Here is a 23,474-nt window from a genome sequence, read left to right on the forward strand (position 1 = left end):
CATAATCAGCAGTGTAACGTTGATTCCAAACAAGTCAGGGAAAACTCATTGGGGTGTATATGGTTATACACATAAAAAGGAATTCTCCCCAAAATAATCTATTATGGTCTTTGTTGTAGTAACCCTTAAGGTCCAAGCCTTTGTCCTATTGCCTTCGCTTATAATGTAGATAACACACTTGGCCTCAAAATAAAAATAATTACAATTTCACTTAGCATGCAAATTTCGAGTTATAAATTACCTCAAATCAGGATACTGGCTGAATACATTTGTTTTCATGAAAAATGAAATGTTGTGCCTCTTTTCTGCCCTTCCCCCAAGCCTTCTTCACAAAATCAGCCTCAGGCTAAAATGGTTTTAAGTAGACTAAAGCTGCTGGTAAACACTTACCTTTGACAATATTATTGCCTAATGAACATTGCAGAAAAGGGTGTATGCAGCGCAAGCATCTGTCTGTGGCTGCAACCTACATACAATCCTTGTGCCAAGTACCTACTGCTAATAGGCAAACATACACAAAAGAGACAGACCCTTTGATAGTTTAATCCCAAACCTACTTAACTGTCACACAGATAATCTTTTTGATTAAAAATGACTCAAGTTCTTCTCAAATATTTTTATGTTTGTGGATGAAGGAGGTTAAATGCAATTCTCATGCCTGTTTGCAACTGTTTTGTGTGTGTGTTTTCCTTAGTTCAATGTGACTTTTATTTCTTTTTAATCACAGATATGCTCCAAAAGGATCCTCAGGCCTGATCCTTGTGAAATACAGTTAGCAGGCAGGTAAAAATACATCACAGACTTTGCCAAAGCAGACCTCATTGTTACTATCAGAGGGCTAGATCTATAGGTTAAAAACAAGTGTTTCAAAAGAAGCTTCACCTGCAGGTTTTACTTTCCTATAAAAAAGTTTCAAAGAACAACTAACCTGCCTTGTTCATTGGAAATCATGTTATCGTTCTTAAAGTTCATCATAAAACTTGTGTTTTGCTATTGGTTTTCTTGAAGACTGGCAACTTTGATACTCTTTATATCAAAGACAACAAAAAAATCAGTCCCACGTATTTTAAATCTATCATTGTTTCATGCTCTTATGCATTAAGGTTTTTGAATAATCTGTTGTTTTTTTTTTTGTTTTTTTTTTTTAAAGGGTCTTGAGTTTCTTTTGGGATTAGATGGAAGATCTTTCAAGTGTAACAGTAAGAAGCAGGCACATTTCAAGTCAGAATTTGTGCTCCGATGGGATATTTTTGAGTAATATTTCTTTCCATTTTAACAGTAGTTTCACTTCATGATGGTTTTATGTAGATTTCAAACTACATTTTTATGTAGTGGGAAAGGTTTTTATTTTTATTTTTTTATAAGTGAATGCCCAAGACCTGCTGAAAAACATTTCTCCTTAGCAATGTACTCATAGGATTCTGTATAGTTTGCTCAGACATATTTTAGGATGACCTTTACATGTACAGTATGATGATTTTTTCTTTTTATTTGATTGCAAAGATGTTATGATCAAGGGGTAAAATAATTATTGCCTTTTTCAGCCATCAAAAAAAAAAAAGAGTGACAAATGAAACAATCTTTTTTTTTTTTTTTTTTTTTTTTTAAGCAACCTGATGGCATGCAGAAGAATTGATGTCTCTGAAAAATATGTATTTTTAATTCACAGATACAGCAAGGCCCCAGTGAAACATAAATAAAGATCAGTCTTATACAATTCAAATAGTAACACATATTATGGAACTCACTGAAGTTGTTTTGAGTCTCACAAAGAAGAGAGAGATTTATATTCTCCACTGATGGAATGAAAATGTATTTAGGTGTATGGGAATACATACATTATAAGAGATTATACAGAAAAAATAAAAGTTGTGCATTCTGAGGTCAGTAGCATTTTTAAGACAGATGCTAAATCCTGACTTATTTTCTTTTGAAGAATTAGTATAATGTTCTGCAAATCTTTTCTAGGTAGCTTACAGGATTTGAATATTCAAATATTTTCAGTTGTACAAGCCATATAATTATGAAATTGTACAGTACAGTTATTTCTTAAGCAATTTGGCAATCTTAAAATAATTTACCTTATATTCTTTCTATCAGAAACAGAAATAGCTTTCTGCTTACCATTCTAGAAAAGATGGAATTAATCATTCTGCCATAAAGACCCTAGAAAGCAAAGAAAATGTATTAGTTATTATACTCTCATCTGCAGGGATTCTAGCTGCCAAACAATGCATCACTATCAAAAAAAAAAAAAAAAATATATATATATATATATATATATATATGTTCAAATCATAGATCAATAGTTTAATGCAGTTTTGCATATATATTACATGTACTTAGCAGGTACTGGATTAGAAAAAAAGTACTGGCTATTGTGCATATCTGTATTTAGAACTGCATGCCAGCTGGAATTTATCTCTACAGTGTTCATAAAATATAGACATAGGATCTTGGCATCCAACTAGTGATAGTACTTTAGAAAATAAAACTTCAGGCTGGCTGTCACTCTTCTATGGAGTGGGAGAGAACAGGGTAAAGCATGTGCATAAATGTTTATATATGTATGTATACAGAGATAATTGTCAACAATAAGTTAAACATTTTCTTAACTAATTTTTAAATATTTTATGATTATTGAACTAATTAATCAATCTTTACATTTTGCTTCAGGAAAATGTAAGTTCTGGGCTGTAAGTTTGTAATGATTAGGCTGGAGCACGAAGTCCATCACACACCTCTTCAGCATGCTTTAATTGTGGCTTGGAAATGAAAGAAAGGATACCAGTTAACTCTCTTTTCTTCCTTCCACTCTTTTGTCCCTTTCAGTCTGTCTTACACCTGACATAGTACCTATTCTGCTTTCTTTAGAAATAAATGAATCACTGCCACTAGCTCCTTAAACTAAAGGCTGAGCAGAGAGTGATCACTTTCCCTCAGTAGCTAAGCGGAGGGGATTTTGACTTTTCTATAACATCTTATGCTATATGTGCCAATTGTACAGTCCAAGAATAAAAAGTTTTCAGGACAATAGGGTAAATTTTGCCGTCATTTCTCACACATCATCTCTGAACATTACTCTCCCTGAAACAGCCAGGGCTAGGTACAGAATCTGCCTTGTGCAGGCTTTTCAGAGGAAAAATAAGTTTGTTTTTTTTTTATCAAAGGAGGGGAAACGTTTAAAACTGACTCATAATTCTTAACTATTTTTATTCTTTGAGAAAATTAATTCCTAAAGTAAACATGCAAGGGAGAGAATTAAGGAATTCAATTTAAAATTATGTTTAGAAAATGTTACTGTAACCAACAGATAGAGTCACAAACCACTTTGAAAAAAAAAATATGTTGTCATCTAGGTAGGGCTATTAGCCAAAATAATGTAAGACAAAAACTGAGCTAAATGACAGATTAATTCTAGGCTCTCAGCATGACCGCATACAGTGCTGGATGAAATGTCACTATTTACTGGTAAGGGAGTGTCCAGCTAGAGAAGAATTCCCCGGGACAGGAGTTACTTCCGTTCAAGGAATTTACCTTGGGCAAAAAGGGAGTTTCCACAGTGCTCAGCACTGCAGAAATTCAGGCCCAATCTAGGTTGCAGCACAGCACAAGAAACAGGGAGTCTGGATAAAGCTAATGTAAATTAGAAGAGTCCCCCCAGGCTGCTCTAATTTACGCGAAGATTCATTGGCCTGTATCCAGCCTTGAATCCCAGCATCCACAGAGAAGCCTTAAAGCCACTTTTGCTCCGCTCTTTGCAGGCTACAGCTTCTTTACTGTGCTTTGTGTGAGACTTAGCACAAAATACCTCCCTTACTTCATTTATGAAACTCAGGAAAATAGAATCTCCCTCAGCCAAAGGAAGAGTACTGCACGTAAGTTTAAAATGAGCCCTTTGATGATGCCTCTCAGTGGAGCCAAGTTCCCACAGAGCACTGGGTCTGCGGCCTTCCCAGCCATCCCTGCTCCTGAGCCCTCCCTGCTCTCAGGTGCCCTGTTTGGGTGAGGTAATCATTAATCCACTGCCTGTTCAGGGCTGCTACATAAAAAATCCATTCATCTCAGCAAAGTAATACTTGGCTTTCCCCTGCACAGCTTGCAAGCCACCGAGCCATAATTATTTTTGTCAAAGCTATTTGTAAACCAATAAAATGTCACCATTTCATAAATGAACAAAAGTTCCCCCTGACTTCAAAAGAAATTATATTCATGGAAGTCTGGATTTTGCCTCTAGATCTATTCTTTAATTATTAAGATTCCACAATATGAGTTACAGCTTTGTAAGACACAAACTGAAAACTGTGGTCCTATCCCCCACGTATCAGCCAAGTATGGAAGCCTCCAGACCAATGTGTAAGTTGTTTGGTGCTTTCACACAAATATTCCCCTGCAGTCTTTGAAGCAATGTTTTTGTCTAAAGTTAAGCATACGCTGTAATGTTCTGCTAAATCACGGCTTAAATCCTTACATGGATTCAGAGGAGCAAAGCAGCTGAAAGCAAAATAAGTTCAGTATGACAGCTAATGTATGAGTTCTTTTTAGACATAAATCATTTTTAATAACAGGTTATTTGCTTGTGTAGAAGAGAATTATTATTTTAGAAGAAGTGAGTCAAGGCTTCTCCTAGCTTGCTTTCACTGCCTCAAATAAATAACCTGAGTGGATGTGAGTATGACCACCCAATTCTCAAATCTGGTTTGAGAAATGCTAACAAGTTTTTGATTTGCTTTTTCCAAACCCAATTTGTCTATTAATGTTGCAACTACTTTCAGTGTCTCTGGCAGTGGCATTAGAAATGTCAAAAAAAGAACTTAGTTCTGTAGTTCCTGCTTGTTCACTACAGTTTCGGGATCAATAAACAAAATTGCATATTTTTAATCGCTAGCTCCTGAAGAGGGCAGCACGTTCTAGATATTATTGAACTGTAAGCTTTGACATAACAGCCCTGGCTTTACTGTACTACACGCAGAAGAGGGGGGAATAAAAACATTCTGGATATTTTGTGTAGCCAGTTCCCATGATACAAGAAGTCAGGAAAAGTTCTAGGCTGTTACAGACCAAGGTCAAAACTGTATTTGATTATTAAAGAGAACATTCAAATTAGCTACCTGAAGCAATGTATTTAAAAAGAGATCAACAAAATACCAGCAAGGAGTACTTCCACGAGGAATATGTTTTATCTTTAACACTGTAGATAACTTTTCCTATTGGCAGTGCATTGACTATCAAAACTACTAAAGGGGTTAGATTTAATTATCTCACTTCTTTGCACATTTCATCTCAATTGCTATGGTAACATTCAGTTGCCTCAGCAGCAATGTACACTTTAATCAGATATTTCTTCACTCATTTCTCTGTGCACCACAGCAGTGTAGTCAAATTTACAGTCAAACTCTGATGCATCAGATAACACCTCTTAGGAATTAATGGTTAGGTTTCCCCTGCCCCTCACCCATACTCACAAATATTTCTAGAGAGTTTTGCACCCTGATGACAAAGGCTTTTGGAAATGAGAAGTGTGTACACTTTAAATCTTTTGTACTTCACTGATCCTATGTTGTTTTTCTGCCACCGTTCCCCTTTTGACATGGCTTCTACTTATTCAGTAACTTCCCATCAAGCTACGGGCAGGTCTTCTGGTCCCTGCAGGATCTCTGTCGGCTGAGAACAGGAAACACAATAATTGGGCAGACAATATGGTTCCTCCCATATTCCACCCTGCCCTGAAAAGCTTTCTGTTTGATTACTAAGCCCTGATTAAATGCATCATCAGAGTACATCATAGTTCTGTAAACTTCTTGGCCCAGAAATCAGGAACGTAGGCTAAAATAAAAGTAATTAGGAGTGATGAACAGATACTGGGGACTACATATCGAAATGCAGTCACTAAGAAGAATCGGGAAGCTAAAAGTACATGGGGGTTACTGAATTCCGCTTATGGGAAATCTTGATATTTCTGACACAGAATATCATCTGGTTTGAAAACATGTCACCACCAAGGTAAAGTGGGAACAGAGATAAGTTCCTAATGGTGCCTAGCTTCTATGATGAAAAACACATTAGAAATGCATTAGATGGATTGAATTAGATTGGATTGCAGTCAGACCTACAGGAAAGAATGATAGACATAAAGCATTAAAACATAATTCTGCATATTTTGAAGATTGTCTTTAAAAAGTCAATTAGTTGATTTTGCTTTTTTACATTAGAATAAATATGCTACACTGCTTTTTGTTTCTACTTGCATTTTTCATAGCTTTTTGTCTGCTCACAAGTAATAAACTCTCACAGCTCATTTTCAAGTAAGGTCTTGGATTACTGCTAGGTAGATACAGTATTGACTTGGGCTGCTGCTGTCCCAGAGAGGTATAATGGAGTCTGTCAGAATCAGAGCCACTGTACATCTTGTCATCATTACAAAATCTGACCAGTCTCCCTGACCATGCAATATAAAGTCACTCTACAGTGTATCTCCATGGGAGCTTTTCTAGAGGTTTCATAGCTCAAGATAATAAAAGAACATATAGCAAAAAAATGTACCCGGTATAATTTTTATACATGACAAGGGATCTGATCATAGATAACATGAAAGCCCATATTATGTGGGAAGTCTTTTGAGGATCTGGGGAGACTTGTCCAACAGGGTTGCTGAAACATAACATTTACGGTCCCATGTCATAGAATCATGGAATCACAGAATGGTTTGGGTCGGAAGGTGCCTTAAATATCTTCTAATTCCAACCCCTCTGCCATGGCAGGGACACCTCCCACTAGGCCAGGCTGCCCAAAGCCCCATCCAGCCTGGCCTTGAACACCTCCAGGAATTGGGCATCCACAGCTTCTCTGGGCAACCTGTTCCAGAGCCTCACCATCCTCTGAATGAAGAATTTCTTCCTTGTATCTAACCTAAACACTTTTTTTTTTATTTTTATTTTTTTTAGGTTAAAGCCCTTACTCCTTGTCTCATCACTACACTCCCTGATAAAGTCCTTCCCAGCTTTCCTGTATATTCCCTTTAGGTACTGGTAGGCCGCTATAAGGCATCCCCTGAGCCTTCTCTTCTGAAAGCTGAACTAACCCAACTCCATCAGCCTGTCTTTGTGGGAGAGGTGCTGCAGCTTCAGATCATCTTTGTGGCCCTTCTCTGGGATATGATAGCACTTTTTCCTAATCCATCAGCGAAGCTGCTATATTTTTACTGTTCTGAATGAGAAAATACAAATTACGGAATCTTCAATGCTTTTTCACATCAGTACATTTGAAGATGTACACACAACCCCTTTGAAATCAATAGGTCTGATCATATAAATAAAAATTATTTATTTTTGCACAACTGGTCCCAGGAGTTTAAAATAGGTATTTCCTTGCAGAATTGTATACATAATATAAGCTTTACATACAACTACATAAGTTTTAATAATGTTCCCAAATTATATTTGTGCTATAGAGAATGCAAAGATCATTTAAAGTTCAGAGTTTGCAATTCTGTACTAAAAATGAAATAAAAATAATAATAATAAAAAACATACTTAAAAAAAATCCAATATCCATGCATAACTAAAGATCACAAAATATTTGTAGTAACTTGTTCCACTTAGAGAATTCATTTAAAAGTTGATTCATGTAACATGGGAAGAGCTACACTGATTTCCACCAGCTGGGAATATGGTGCATAGTCTTTATAATAATAATTTTATGGTGCTGTAATTATCTATGCTATATACAACTGGGAATGTATGCCAAACAATATATTCCTTGTTTGAGAAGTTTATAAACTGGGGACTTTTGTAAAAGATATTGTAAAACCCCCATGGAACAGTGCCTGGTCATTAGGAGATGCTTTTTGGATGGTGTGTGATTTTACTGCAGTACAGGAGAGGAAACATTTGACATAGTTTCAAAGACACACACAACAGAAATGATCTGAAAATGTGGGAAAGGGCAGTTATTATTTGTTCCTCTCTGTACATTCCTGTTTAATTTGTTAATTTTATGCATTTACAAAATAAAACAGAGTTTAAGGCTCATATATTTGGGATTATTCATGTAAATTTCCTGTTATATATTCCAGTTCTGCATCATATTTTCCTGATTTATTTTTTTTAGTTTTGTCTAAAATTCTATGAAAGATCTATCCAAAAGAGAATATATAAGCTATATATGCAAAAAAGCTGACTTGTTAACTCTAAACTTTATGAAGCACTTTACCTGGTTATGTTTATTTGTAATAACCAGAAGTAAAATATTTTCAAAACATTTTTGTTAGTGGGGTGTGCTTTCTGTAGGGCATAATAGAGCGTAATATAATGCATAGGCATGCCATGCTATCCTATATGTGTGTGTGGGGGGGGGCTGGGGATGCAGTTCTGACCATGATTTTATCAGCAGTTTACAAATCTTTGCCATGGGTCAACTTTATTTTTTAAGTAATATTTTGTCTCCTCCTTGCTCCTTCATTCCTTCTCCAAGTAGGTCTTTCCTTAGCCTCTGTTCTAACCTGGCCCCTTCCTTCATTCTGAGAATAGCAAACTACATTTTCTATAAGCTCCAAAGTCTCTCTTCAGAGATCCAGCAGAGCTCCCTTTCCCTCTGGCACCAGGAGAGCTCCTGGCATTTGCTACTGCCTGGCACCACCCTGCTTGCTGCAGGCATCTCTCCAGGAGCTGCTGGACTCTAGGTATGCATCCCAGAGCCTCTTCCTGATCCACCAAATTAGACATTTTCTTGGGAGAACATTTTCTTGGACAACTCTTTGTAGCCTAAATGTCCTGCCTTAAGTAGAGGACATGGAGCCCAGCACTAGTGGCAGCTCTATTCTTCGTATGGTTGCCAAAGGAAAGAGAAATTTGCATGACAGAGACACAGGGTGACATGACAGGAAAATTTTAAAACTGAGTAAAATTCTCCATAGTTCTTATTTATTTATATATTTATTTTTATTCCAGTTCCAGGTGTTCAACACATTTGCTTCTCTCTCTCCCCAGGGTAGAGAGTCAATGCTCCATATATTGCTTGGAGCAACTTCTGCTCAGCTCTCCAGTCTCATAGTCTCAACTTCACAAGTTTAAAGAAACTTTGTATAAAGTCTTGTCAATACAGACATTTTCTTTAATTTAGGCAAGTAACCATCTTTTTTTTTTTTTTCTTAAGCAAGCTGAAGAGTAGAACTACTACAGGGGAGGAGGCATTGCTCAGTTTTTGTTACACACACACATATACATATATGTACATGCAGAATTTATGTATGCTTTTACTGTAGCACTAATACTCCCTGAAGGTATTATTATGTTGTTAGACAAATTAAAACTAAACAGGAGGTAAAAGTGCACATGAACTAAAAACTGTTAAAAAAATGCCTACAGGCAAGACAAAAATGAACAGCAGGAATTTATCCAGCCCTGTGTGTCTAAGAGTTCCTTTGGGCCTACCGACTGTGCTCCCACTTCTGCTGCAGGAAATGCAGTTTCAAAAATATTCATGTAGGTGTTGTGACTTTTTAGCAAGTTGACATGCACGACTTTTTGTCAAACTTTATGATAAAAATGGAGGGAATTTCTCATTAAGCTTTGAGGCTGAGTGGAGAGGTATGATGGGAATTCATAAAAGAAGAGCCCAGAAACAGTAAGTTAAAGTTCTACCTAGGTTGGAAGCATAATGGAAGGTATATTTGCTGACAAGAACAGCTAATAGCATGAAAGACCCAGCTAGAATTAACTGGTGGGTTATGTGAGATCAAACTTGAGAACTTCACTAAAAAATTCCTGATGGAGTAGTTCTAAAATTAAATACAAAAGCGGACATTTTAATTGTGAAGTCCCATAAAGAATATCTGAGATGACTGAAGTGCAGAATTTGGCTTGGCCAAAGTCCACATATTGAGATCAAAGACTCAATCATCAAAAACATTAATAGTATTAATTACTGTTATTACAATATGTGTTAACTAAACACTAAATTTGTATTTGGAAATCACACTTTATGCAGGTGTAAATGGATGCACTCATGAGAGGTGAAGGTGAACAAACTGAATAGATCATTCATCTTTGCTAATAAAAATTGTAGGTTTACTACTTCCCTTCACTCAAACCTCAACACAATGTATGTCATAATGAAAGAATTTGCTGTGTAAATTATTATGTGTTTTACACTGAGAACGAAAAATGAGATGGCTCGATATCCCAGTCACATAATGAAATAAGGAACTGCAATTTAACCAGATAATTCAGTTATTTTCATGAAAGTGTTACCCAACTGTTATCACTACCACAGTGCATCTTTGTTGACTTAGAGGCAATAAAAAATCTTAAGAACATTTGGACCTGGAGATGGGGTTATGAAGGTATGGTAGGAAGGAAAATTAAGAATGTAATTTTATCTCAATTTTACAATGCTGTAATCCCAATGGTACTACTGGAAGTACTCCCAATTTGCACCAGGCCAAAAAAAAGCATCTCTTCCTCTGATTTTATGTACTTGGAAACTGTATCTTACTAACAGCTATATTTATAGTCCAACTGCTATATAATGAAAGGAAATTCAGTGAAAATGAAAACAAAAGAAATATTAATGCATGAATCAGAATAATATAACAAATAGGGAAGTGGCTTTCTCCTGGTGAAAACGGAAATTAATCTTCTCTTCTGCTTTGAGCACTTTGGCTCTAAGCTCAAGCCTTATAATCAGTGCATCATGCATACTAAATGCAAATAGCTCAGATTCTTTTTTTTTTTTTTGTTATGTCAAACTAAACAATTTGTATAGGTATATGTACATTTGTCCTTTCAGAATAGCGCTCTGTGAAACAAATCGAACCTTACCTTAAACAACAACCTTAGAGACATTTTCCTTTACAGGGCTCTTCCATGCTCAGAAGTGCCAATGTGAAATGTACTGTTTGTTCAACGGATCTGCTCTTTGGACTAAATCCAGTTTCCAAGTTATTGGGAGAGCCTTTTACTTCTGGATCAGGCCCCTTGTGTATATTCACATACATGTATGATTACTTTAGTGGAAAAAAGTGTTTTTATTCCCACTCCTGATGGAGTGAACTGAATTCACTTTTGGCATTACTTATTGTATCAACAATGAGAGTTATGCAGCCTCAGTACATTTAAATTGTTCTGTACTGAAAATGAACTTTCTCAATGAAAGGTAGCAGAAAAACCATTTTGGTCTACCAGGGAACATCTTTAGTAGTAACAGGATGCATAAGATAAAAGGAATCCAGCTTGGCCTTTTGCAGCTCATGTGAGTTTTTCACATTTTGCAGTTAAAAGCTATAAATATATATTTTTATTAGTGAACTGAGAAAATTAGATAAATCATGAGACTTAAAACATGACAAAACCTGTTCTGCCATTCTCATAAAGTCACTTTTCATGATGCAATTGCACTAAAGTAGTTCCTTTTGTGAAAGAATTCAATTGTTTAATTATTTTTGCTGATGAGTAGAATGCATTTAACAGAACTCACTTGTATCCTTTTTACACATTCATATAATAAACACTCGGCTTGCACTATATCCTTATTGCTTTCTTTGGCAAAACTGACATATGCTGTGGGATCATATTTTGTTTATTACAATGCATTACATTTGTAGAAAGAATATCAAAAGTAAGGTTCATGTGCATGTAAGGTTCATGGACATACATGTATTATTTCTGAGACTGCCAAAGGAGCATGGAGAACATAGACCCCCACCCCTGACTGAAATTCCACAAAAGGCAGGCTTCTGTGGCAATTCCAGACTATGCTCAGAAGAAAGTTTTGTTGCATTTATTCAGGTATGCACCTTAAAGCAAAACTTCAATGTGATCAAGTACCGCACACGTAGTAATGAGCTTTGCAATTTCCTGAATAGCTTTTATGAGGAGGGCTCGTGCCTCCATCTTTCTCCTCCCTTTGCTGCTAATGTCCTGCTTTCTGCCTTCCACTCCCTCCTTCTTTAAGCCTTCACAGCAACCTGATGGACTTAGCAGGAACTAGGGTCATCGTGATGATCAATGACTTGGGCTGTTGAGCATTCAGCCATTGATCACACTGAATAGATTCATATATCTTAGGCATGCCATCACAAGCAGCTGCTTCTACTTAGCTTGCCAGCTTTCTGTCACCTCGAGGATTCAATGAGGTTCAGAGGCAGTGTGAGAGGGTTATATAATTCTGTCAAGAGATCATGTCTTTGATTTTTTTTCATCTTCTAGACCTACATGTCTGCCTTTTGGGGGTCTATTTCAGACTGAGAACTTCCAATATGTTACATACCATAACACAGCAGTATAAAGAGTGCCATATAAAATATATAAACGTCCTTCCTTTGAACAGAATAGCAGGAGCCTTCGCTCCTTTCTTTTATGAAAGAACATTACATAAAGCTGAAGAGAAGCCACAGCTGTATTCATGTGTGCATGCACATGCTTTGCTTGTAATCAGAAACACATTCCCATAAACTGTCAGGTATTAACACATCTAGGGTTCCTTCTCTCTCTTAAATATTCTGCACCCAACCTGTAAGAGTAAAAAGTAACCTTAATCACTTGGATAAAATATTCTCAGTGCAACAACTTTACCGAGAAAAATATATATATTTTAAAAGGACACTAGGAACTCGAATACCACTTTCTCATCTAGAAACTTGTCGTGCAGTGTAGCTGAAAAAGATGAAAGACCTTTTTTAACTCTATTTTTCCCCTGTTTATGTAGCGCAGGTAGTTTGTGCTCTGACATACACAGAAGTACAAAGCTGCCACAATTTCAGATGTTACTGCTTCCTAGCTGTCTGCCCTGCCCCTCCACTGGAAGATTGCAATCCCAATGCCAGTCTAGGAGATTAGGGCAAAGACTCTTTCAATTAGCAGTCAATGTGATGGACGTGGTTAACATACAGGCACATGCTTCTCTCTCTTGTCTCTGTAGGTTGACAGTAAATTCCAGCAGAAATGTAAGATGGACAGCTGTAAGCATGAATATCTGAAATCATGGCAGCGACATCTGGCAGAGCTTGTCTGTCAAGGACCCATGACAGAAAGGGTGGTTGGCATTGCAGGCTCTGCAGGCAGGGGGCTGCTGGAGAGACATGCTAGAAAGATCAGACCTAAAAAACCTCGCCAAACAGCAGGCAAAGAATGAAAATAAGCACAGTGCTCCAGACCAGGACAAAGCACTGTTCTAGTGAAGTCCTGTTTCAAAGTTTTAAAATAACGCCAAGAGGATTCACAGGCCTCAGGCAGGCTGTATGCACTGTGTTCCTGTTAGAGAAAAAGATGTTTGCGGGGGAATATGAAAGTGTTCAGGATTAATTATTGTGACTATTATAGTAATATTCCCTTGTCTTCCAAACGATGGTTCTAAACATGCACAGAGGGAAGGAAAAAAAAAAAAAAAGGAAAAAAAAAAAACATTTTATAGGAATTAAAAAAAACCTCCAACATTCAAAAAGATTTTCTTTTTTTAAATTGGTCATCTTGAAAAAATCCAAATTGACAGTGTCCCTTTTAATGATACACTTCAAAGCTTTATGAAATCTCCTTGTCAAATGAGGCTACTACTTTAACACATATTCAAAGAGGTGTATGCAGCTTGAAAATGGATTAAACAGCCAGGAAAAGAGGTCATTTTCTGCTGTTCAACTGCAGTTCCAGGGCTTTAACGAATCTGGAGAATTTAACAATAAACAAGGTACATAAATTAAGTTGATTTACTGTGCAATCTGCTACTTAAAAAACAATGAAATAAAGACTTAGAGCTTCCTATTCCACCACCTTGCCATTTTTACACTTTATCATAATAAAAAAATAAAAATAAAAAAAATTATATCAGTATCACAGGATTTCATATTAGCTTTTCACATAAACCAGGTGCAAGCTATTAGGAATAGGCTTCCTCCATATTTTAAAAAATCAGTTAAAAAGGAAAGAAATCTTCAAAGCTGATCTATACAGGTTGGCATTTTTGGTGTCTGTCTTGGCTGTCTGGATGCATCAGCTCTATTCCTGAGAAGCTGGGATCTTGTACAGCCCATTTGAATTCACATTAGACGATATAAAATTAAGATAGAAAGTTGTGGGAGTGGTGTTTTTAACCAGAGTAATTTTAATTGAAACTAAAGCAAATGCGAACTCATCTCTCCATGTTAGGTTTGGTATAACCCATTTCAGAACAAAATCCATCACTTGGACTAAAACTAAGGTGACATTGTCACTTTAAATCACAACTCTGTATTTCATCAATTGGCATCTCATGAAGTGGTTGTGCCACTTGCAAAATATTCAAGGACATTATTAAACAACATCTACAACCTTCCTAATATTATTTGAAAGAAAAATCAGGTTTTTCATCTCTAATTTCTTTCCCTCTTCAAATACTGTTATTAACATTCTTTTTCACACATCCTCGTTCCTCCTTTTATTTCAATTTTAATTATTTTTTCTTTCTAAATTAATCCTTTGTTTGAACTGTTACCTTTGAGAGAGAAGAAAAGTACAAGGAACAGCTGAATGTTTGCCAGTTTGCTTTGGGTCCTTTCATGCTCTTTCTCTGAGGCCAGATCCTACAAGGTGCTGAGCATCAGGCAACTCACTAAACACTAACGGTGCTGAGAGTATCTTGCAAGAACCTAGCATATTGCAGGATTGTGCCTTGCATAGCAAGTTCTCCAAGTGATGACTATTTATGTTTCTCTGAATAGACTTAGCATAAATTTTAACATCTCTGATATGATTGCCTTTTTTTTTTTTTTTTCACGGGCAAAGAAGAGGTATTTTCCATGACCGTATCACTCAGCACTTTGAGAATTAAGTGTATAGCAAGCCACCCAAAATGTCTGGCAAAGAACCAGATGTCATAGTTACAAATGCACACATAAAAAAATTGGAATACATTAAAGGTAATTACAAGGTATGTAAGCTTTTCAGAGTAGAGAAAGCATCTAGATCATTGTAAGTCCTGTCAGTCAAATAATAATTCATAACAAACTTACACACAATCATCACAAAAGCATGGAATCAAAGCATGCATGACCCCCAAAGTACTACACATGTTGTACTGTTCAGCTGGATTTTTTATGTTGCAAGTGCAGCATTAAGGAATATTATATATACATGTAATAATTAAAATAGCAATTTCAATTGCTTTAAAGGGTCTTTTGAATTAAAAACAGTAATGCTAACCTGAATTACTTAACACTTTTCAGTCTGTTATAAAGACAGTATACATATTTGCTATTTCTCCACTTTCCTCAGATAATCATCAATGTTTTCTTTAGCAGATGAAGTAAATACTTAGCCACTGAGCCTGCGGTTGCACCTGAGTAGCTCTTGGATCGTTCAAACACAGGAAGACCATGGTTTGGAGATCAGGACTGGAATATAGGTAGTGAGTGCTTGTCCTCAGATACCTGTTGTTTTAAGGCTAAAGATGCCAGTGTTAGAAGGTCATTTGGTGGCCAAACCAAAGATGTAGGAAACTGTGTCTCTGTGTGTCATCTGTTGGTGGCACAACCGAAGAAGATGTAGGAAATTGTGCCTCTGCAATTAATACTGAGCCAAAGGCAGCAACCAAATTATGAGATGAAAAATCCCATTCCCAGTCCTTGCTCTTCTGTTACGTTCAGAGCTCTGTGCCCACCAGTTCAGTGGGAACTGGGCAGGCCACCCAGCTGGGCAGGCACAGGGCAGGTCTAGGGCAGGCCCTGGGGAGGCCCTGGGGAGGCCTGCCTGCCCTGGCTGCCAGCTGCCCTCACAGGCAAGGCTGCAGTGGCTCTGCAAGGACGGCACTCTCTGCCACAGAGCTGTTGTGACACCATGTAGGACAGAAACTCATGTAGCTCACAGTTAACCCGAGTTAACTTTATCAAATGCATATTGAAATCTTTGTGGCTAAAAGCTGTATACATTTTCTTTTTGATAAAAGAAAATTATGTTTATGGCTATGTGCACACAGACACATCTATCCCACTTACAGCATCACTCATGGAAATATTATTTTATTTTTGGCTTCAAATGTGGACAGTGTGATTATATCCAATACACCTATAAATGTTAATATAGTACTATAATTTATGTTTACATATAATGTCCTAGTTATATTATAACTTGTTACAACACAGAACCTTTTATTTTGAAGGATGCCAAGCATTTAAAAATGAAAATCTCACCCTCTTTTTGAACTCTGAGTCAAACAGCCCCTCCTGATGAGAGAAGAAACAATTCAAAAACATATTGCAGAAACTGTGTACGGGCATGATGAAAAGTTGAGAAACATATATGAAATGTGGTTTGAGATGTGGTCTGTGTGATACATAAAAGGCTCTGCCAACTATTTGCTAATTCCATGTGAAAATCTCAATCAAGCAAAAGATTGTAACTGACCTAACTTCAGCAATGTCCATTCACCGCACCCAGAAGGTACACAGCAGGGCCCACCAACCAGAAAACGTGCTGTAAAGCTCACCCTGACTGCCAGTAATCAACTGGGAAATTTCCAGGGAGTTCTTGGTAAATGTTGCCTCGATGATAGATTCCCACAAACATTTCCCAGTAGTTTGCTGAGCACTAATTTGTTTAGAAAATGCTAGCAGTACTTTTCCATTCAAAAATAAATATAACTCTTATCCAATTACAGCATGACTTTGCATCAGCTCCATCCTTTCATGATTCCTTACCAAAAAAAAAAAAAAATCATTAACCCCATGTATCTCAAAAATCTCTTATTAAAATGTAGCCTTTCAAGGCTGAAATATTTTAAGTATTTACTCTGAATATGCACAAGCTAAACAGTTAAGAAATACTTGATTGGGAAGAAAAAAAGAAAAAAAAAAAAAAGAAAGAGAGAGAGAAAAAGATTTTTGTGAAAACATCTTATCCCTAAAGAAAAAATTTTGAACTGGTTTACTCAATTTATATCAGAAAACAGCAAACAAAATACTTAAACTTTCAGAACTCATTCTATTTTAGCCATTGAGCTGCTTTTCCTAATCATACTGTTTTTGTTTCTGTCGCATTGCTTTTTTATCTGCCTTTTTCTCAAACATAGACATATAATCAGGAGATGGACTTGACGATCCCTTGTGGATTCCTTCCAACTCAGGATATTCTACAATTCTATTCTATACATGCTCGTATACATGCTCTATGCATGCTCTTTAAGTTTCCTATCTTCTTTTATCACATCTCTTACTGCTTTTTTTTTACTTTTTTTTTATTTTATTTTTGGACACCATTTCCATTGTTGGTGTTTTGCATACTTTGCCCTTTATGTAAGTTGCTCCTAAGGATTATATTTCCCCTTTATCACTTATAGAAAAATATGAAGAAAATTATATTTCTAACTATAAAACTTTTTAATGTCTTACTGTATCCACAGACTTATTTTTTCATATTTTCATTGGTCTACCAATGAAAGACTGTCACACTTACATAGCATTAACCTCCTTCTTACTGCTTTTCTTTCTTTCTGCTTCTTTCTGCTACCTCAGGAGGTACAAAGCATGTGAACTGCTTTGTTTATAGAGGTACATCCCAGGTTAAGGACTGATATATATTGGTTTAGCTTTATAACTTGTTTTTAATCAGTTAAAGCAAAATTGAAAACAGACACTTGGTGATCAAATGAAAACATCAAAAAAAAGGATGAGAAAACATATTTGTACAACAAAAACCCCTTGTTTTTTAAATGTAAATATTTAATTTCTGAACAGACATCCTTAATAATAAATAACAATGTCTGTCTTCCTAGGATATTCTACATATAGATCACAAAGCACAATTAACTGAAGAAGTCAGTTATTGAAATTTCACACAGAAATGGTACCACGGAAAGGTTAAATGGTGCTCGGCCATCAAGTCAGGCACAAAACCCACAGCTACCACCCTGCTGCTCCATCTGCTTGTTAGCACCATCTCCTTGATGTTTTTGTTTTCTTCACGAAAATGGCTGAGAATAATGAGTGAGACAGGAGATAAAAGCAGATCTAGACCACATTCGAAAATGAATATCCAATAAGCCTCCTAAAGGTTTCTCTAATTCATAGTCAAACTGGATGAATATGGGAGCTTAGTATGGGGCTCAATTGGATGCATATGGAAGCTGAATGGAAGAAACCCCTTAATTATATCTGACTTCTGCAATTAAGTGCTTATCTAAACTTTGTTTGGACTGTTCTACAGAACAAGACAATACAGCAACTTTGCAGATAAAGCTAAATTAAGATTCTTGGCTGGGTTCTTAGAACAAAAGTTTACATTAAACCTTGTTATAAAGTCTATCTGCTTAAATAACTGTCAAGACTGAGACGATGCTGTGTGAACAGCAGATTAGGATAATATCACTGATAGTTTCAATGCTTTAATGATTTCCGGAATCTCAGTGGAATTCTTAATAAATTTCTTGTGTTCTTCTGAATTTTTGGGGTATTTTAGCTGTTCTCCACAATGAGAATACTTCAGTTTTAGGCTCCTCACTGTTCTCCCTACACCCCTTTTCCTTTCCCCAAACTGACATAACACAGGTTCTATCAGAAAGAAAAGGTTGTGGTGAATTTTTTGATCCTTACTATCTTTTAGTAGTCATTCAGCACCAGCATGTATCTACACATCAGCTAAATTTTTCTTTTATAGTGTGCATTTCATACATTAGATGGTCACCTCTCCTAGAAAGACATCAGATTAGTTTGTTCTACAGACAGTTCACAGTGTAGTTCTCTTTTTGAATAACTTTCTAATAAGTAAATGAATGTACTGGTTTCCACTGATTGAAAGTGCTTCCATCAGGGTACAAAGGCAGACTAAGAAGCCTTTTATATTTCATCTGTTCTCAGGTCATTGAATTGATTCTTTATTTAACACTGAATAGACTTCAAGATTCTGTAACTAACATCCAGGGTACTACTAGTACATGATCTTAGCACTCTCTATGTTATGAAAGTGATTACTTCTTTTTTTTTTCTTGTGACACTGCTTTTGCTAGCTGTTCCAAAGGCTTACCAAAAACTGGGTAATTCTGCCCTCGGTGCTCTAAAAGTGCTGTATTAGTGGAATTGTTTTCCTTTAGACATCAGACTCAATGAAAACATTTATTTTTAAATGGCAAACTAAAATGCTGATTTTTGAATTGGCTCACAATTTAAAATCCCAGATGTTATTTTCATTTATTGACTTATTGCTTTTGTAAGAAACTCCAGGATTTCTAAGAAGTTGCCAGGTTTATATGGGGATGTCTTTTTTAAAAATTGTAGTTACCATTCTATGTCTGAAAAATATCTGAAGTGCTTCAAAATAACATTCATAAAACTTTGAGAGTAAATGACACTAATGATGAGAGTACCTCAGAAGGTATAATTTAACAATACACAAAATAGGGAAAGCACAACATAAAATTCCCATATCAACTCAGGTTCTGAAAAAAACTGTATTGGAGCCAAGAGAGTCTTATCTTAGCCTCCAGCAAATCAAATCCCAAACACTTGAACATATTAAAGACAGGGGATCTAGATACTACCTATCTAGTACTACTTTAGCTACTTCTTTAGGTGTTCAAACCAGAATTCTAGGCCACTGAATTAGCATTTTTGAATGGGATCTCACATTAAACTGACCTTTCCTGGTGAAAAGATGCATTACCTGTAACCAGCTGCTAAGCCTGCCCTGTCCCGCCCTGTGTCCCAAGGCTATGGAGGTGTGACATGCTGTTTTCTTTCTTGTCTGGAGCAGTTTTCCCAGCTCATGTAATTCAGACACATATTATCAGCAGTGGGATAGGCCACATGGTTAAGTGCAGGACTAAGAGCACCGACTTTAATCTAGACTGAGACACTGGAGGCATATGTGACTTTGAGGAATTGCTTGGCTTCCTTAAAACATCAGACAGTTCTCTGGGCTAGAGAAGAGGCCCTGTTCTGAATACCATGGCTGTACTATCCATGTTAAGTATTGCACACAAATAACAGAAGAAGAAACTTTTTTTTTTTTTTTTGAATAAAATGTTTCCCAGGAACACTGATAATGAAGCAGCCAGGTTGGGAAACACAGCTAATTATGCTCTGTAGATACAAAAGAGAAAAGAGATCCCTTCTTTCCTGAACATGGGTCTGTCATGCAGCAAGTGTACTCATAGTCCTGCAGGAGAAGGTAAAACCTGATGATTGTTTACCATAGTCAGACAGGAAAGGTTGCCTATCCACCAGTGATTGAGCCCCAGCAGCACTGGCCTTTTGAACAGAAAGAACCTGAGAAGATATTTATAAACCAAGCAGAATTTTGGTCCTTGAGGGAAGCACACCCTTAAGCTGAAACATGGGGAGGAAGATGCTGAACACCTTGCCTCCTAAGAGCCTCTTCTCAGGGGGGTAAAGTGGTGCAGGCTAAACAAAAGAGTATATAATGTAACACATTTCTATAAAAATGTGATAAAACATATTTTGATACTGATAAAAGCACAATCAAAGGTTCAGATAAACTTACTGCATTAATTATATTGTACTTATGTGGTGAAGAATACATTTAAATCCTGGATTTTTTAAGAAAATACTTCAAAGACTTCAGAGAAATAGATGTTTGTTCGTTTTTGAACTTTGCAAAGTTGAGCTATTTTTGGAAAGACAATTGTTAAGAACATTAATGTTCTTGGATGGAGCAGCACAGTTTACTGTAATTGCTACTGGAGTCTGCTTGGTAATTGACTGTCAATATTTTCACATGAGACTCCCAGCAAAAAATGTGCTCTATAGCCTGTATGAGACCAAAAAAATACAGAGAATTCGGGTGAGGAACTGGAAAGTAACTTCCATTGTTTCATTTACAGTGGAAACCACTGCAGTTACAGAGCTAGCACACTGGCTGTGTCCCTGTATTCTCCAAAAATAAAGTTCGCTTTGGACTCAAGTCCTTTGGCAATAAAAAAAAAAAAATCCTCTCTTACCAGCTGTACAAAGAAAGGAAGTGACATCACTCTGAAAATAAATATAGAAATGGGTTTTCTGGAAATATTTATAGTTTTCTCATGGATAAAATGCTGAATGTACAGCCAAGCAGAGCCCACTGCTCAGCTTGTACCACTTGAAAAGGGAAAAGTTTTCAAACTTGCAAAGATTCTCACTACATGGAATTTTTTTTTTATTTTTCTTCTTTTAAAATAACTGACTCTTGACACAACCTTGTCTATTTCAAAGGCCAAACATTTCCCTCACTCCCAAGTGCTCTGTGAGCCTTAGGGATATATTGTCCCTGGCAAAAATGAGATAGCAATATCCTGGGAACGGGTGATTTTCATCAGGGACAAGGAAATCACTCCAAACCACATTTCATTCTGGTTACAGCATTTTAATGAGATTTGCAAGCCCATCTGAGACAGTTTCAAGAAACATTCAGCACCAAACCCTCAGCCAGAGAGAGTCCTGAAAGTTATTTTAACGACTCAGCAGAGGATGGATTCTAGGACTCCAGCTTTGTTGTGATATTTCTTACATTATAATTAGTATTGACTAATTAAGGGGTGACTAAGTATTGACCTTCTAATTAATTTTGAAAGAAGCTGGGTGACTGGAAGTACCTTCCAATATTTGAAGAGCTTCTTAATTGTTTCCTGGAAAACAGCTTTCAAAAATCTTTTTCAATAACTTCCAAAACCCTTCATGATATGGATTTCAACTTAATCAAGAGAGCTACTCTTACTCTAATGAGCATATAACATCCTATGAGAATACAAGCAAGTATTTATATGGGAAATAATAAAATCATAGCTAGCAATGTAACTCTTAATGTGCAATGAGTGTATATGTGCGAATGCAAACAAAGGCACCATCATATATCTCACCATGATCATCTCTCAGTCACTAACTGTTTGCGGACAGTGTTGCATGGATCCAAATATTGCATTGCCTTGACTTAGAATGAAAAAGCAACTCATTGAGAACAGGCTCTGTGACACTAGAAGAATAAAATAATAAAGGGTCTGAAATGACTGTTAAAGAAATAAATGGTTAAGAAACAAACCTTTAGAGGAAAAGATGATTTTAATTTCCTCAGAAATGAACTGTGATTCAGATTGTGCTTTTTCTTTTTCTTTCCTTTTTTTTTTTTTTTTTTTTTCCCAGTTTACACATTTTGAATTAATGTAGCATGAATTATGTTGCATGAAACAATGACAATACATGAATTCTGCTCATAGAAATTACTCATCCATCAGCCATTGTCAGGTACATTCAGAAACACATACATTAAGTTCTGCACTGTAAGTTCAAATAGCTTGTAAGTGAATAATGCTAGTCATGAAAATTAAAAGAAAAAAAAAAAAAGAAAAGAAAAGAAAAGAGAGATAAGGAAACTTTGGGATCCTTCTGTACTGACTTTTCTTTGACCCAGGAAAGAACAATGAATGTTTGCTTTCCCTTGGAGGGGGTGCCGACAAGGCTACACAAACAAAGGAGCAGGAGTTCAGCTGGTGCAAATTAGGACAGTTGCATTGGCTTAATGGAACTGCATCCTTTCCACTAGCTAAAGATGTGGACACAAATATTAAAGGTTGCCCTGTTATATTTTTCTCAGTACAAGGATCAATTACGAATCTGTCCACAAATCTTCAAACACAGCTTTTCCCAAGCAATAATTTTACAGATCTGAGTCTGATTTTCTGTAGAGCTTTTTTTGAATGCCCCAAAATATTTGATTCCTCTCATACCTGTGCATTTCTGCTGTTGCTTCCACTTTATTTTGTTGATTCTCTAGTTCTGCTGCAAAAAAAATAAAAAATTGGCAGTCCTTTCCGTTCCTTCTCAGTTCACCAGCACTGTGCACTCATCAGTAATGTTCAAGCGGGCCTGGCCATGCACTGCCATATACTTCATTCATTTCTTCTCCCAGAAAAACTAACTAGTATGTCAGAAAATGAGCAAAGGCCAAGGCTGTATTTGCCTCAATAAACAGACTGTATACTATTCTTAACTCCTTTCAAATGCAGAAACTAATTCTGTCCACATCCACGCATTTTAAAAAATTAAGGTAGATCATAAACAGAACGTCATTCAACAAATTTTACTGCAGATATATCGGCAGATATATCTTCTCTACAGGTCTGAACTGAAGTGATACATTTGTCTGGAAACAGAATTATTATTTTTAAACAGCAAGAGAAAGCTTGTAAAACTATGTCATTCTCATCAGTGCTCTTACTGCAGAATAAACTCTGTCCTTGTAAATCCATTGATGTCAGAGATTTCTGATCTCTTTCTAAATGAGTGTAGAGTTTGGCATAGTGTCTGAATGGGCAGAATCAAAGTGTACAGTTCTTGGATACTGCGATTGCCTTCCCTATTAGAAATTCCAGTGGTTTCTAATGCTATTACTTGGCAAATGCATTTTGGATGTGAGACAAAGGACTGCTCTGCTATTGGTCTTGGAAAGGCTGGTCCTCCAGCAGAAATCAATAGAGCCCGGTAAAAACAAAGGAAACCAAATGAAGATTTCTGGTAGTGACTGTAT

At 36.5% G+C, this 23,474-nt stretch overlaps 1 protein-coding gene across 2 annotated transcripts in view; it reads right to left on the reverse strand.

The window, feature by feature from the left end:
* The window catches only part of ADGRL2 (adhesion G protein-coupled receptor L2), a 391,077-nt gene that overhangs the window by 176,077 nt on the left and 191,526 nt on the right, over positions 1 to 23,474 (reverse strand). For both annotated transcript variants that reach the window (XM_072041980.1, XM_072041981.1), the window contains one exon: positions 2,125 to 2,166. The gene's annotated coding sequence lies outside the window, so the exon portion shown is untranslated. The remainder of the gene's footprint in view (positions 1 to 2,124; positions 2,167 to 23,474) is intronic.

This window comes from Anas platyrhynchos, chromosome 8, assembly GCF_047663525.1.
Source record: "Anas platyrhynchos isolate ZD024472 breed Pekin duck chromosome 8, IASCAAS_PekinDuck_T2T, whole genome shotgun sequence".
Lineage (NCBI taxonomy): Eukaryota > Metazoa > Chordata > Aves > Anseriformes > Anatidae > Anas > Anas platyrhynchos.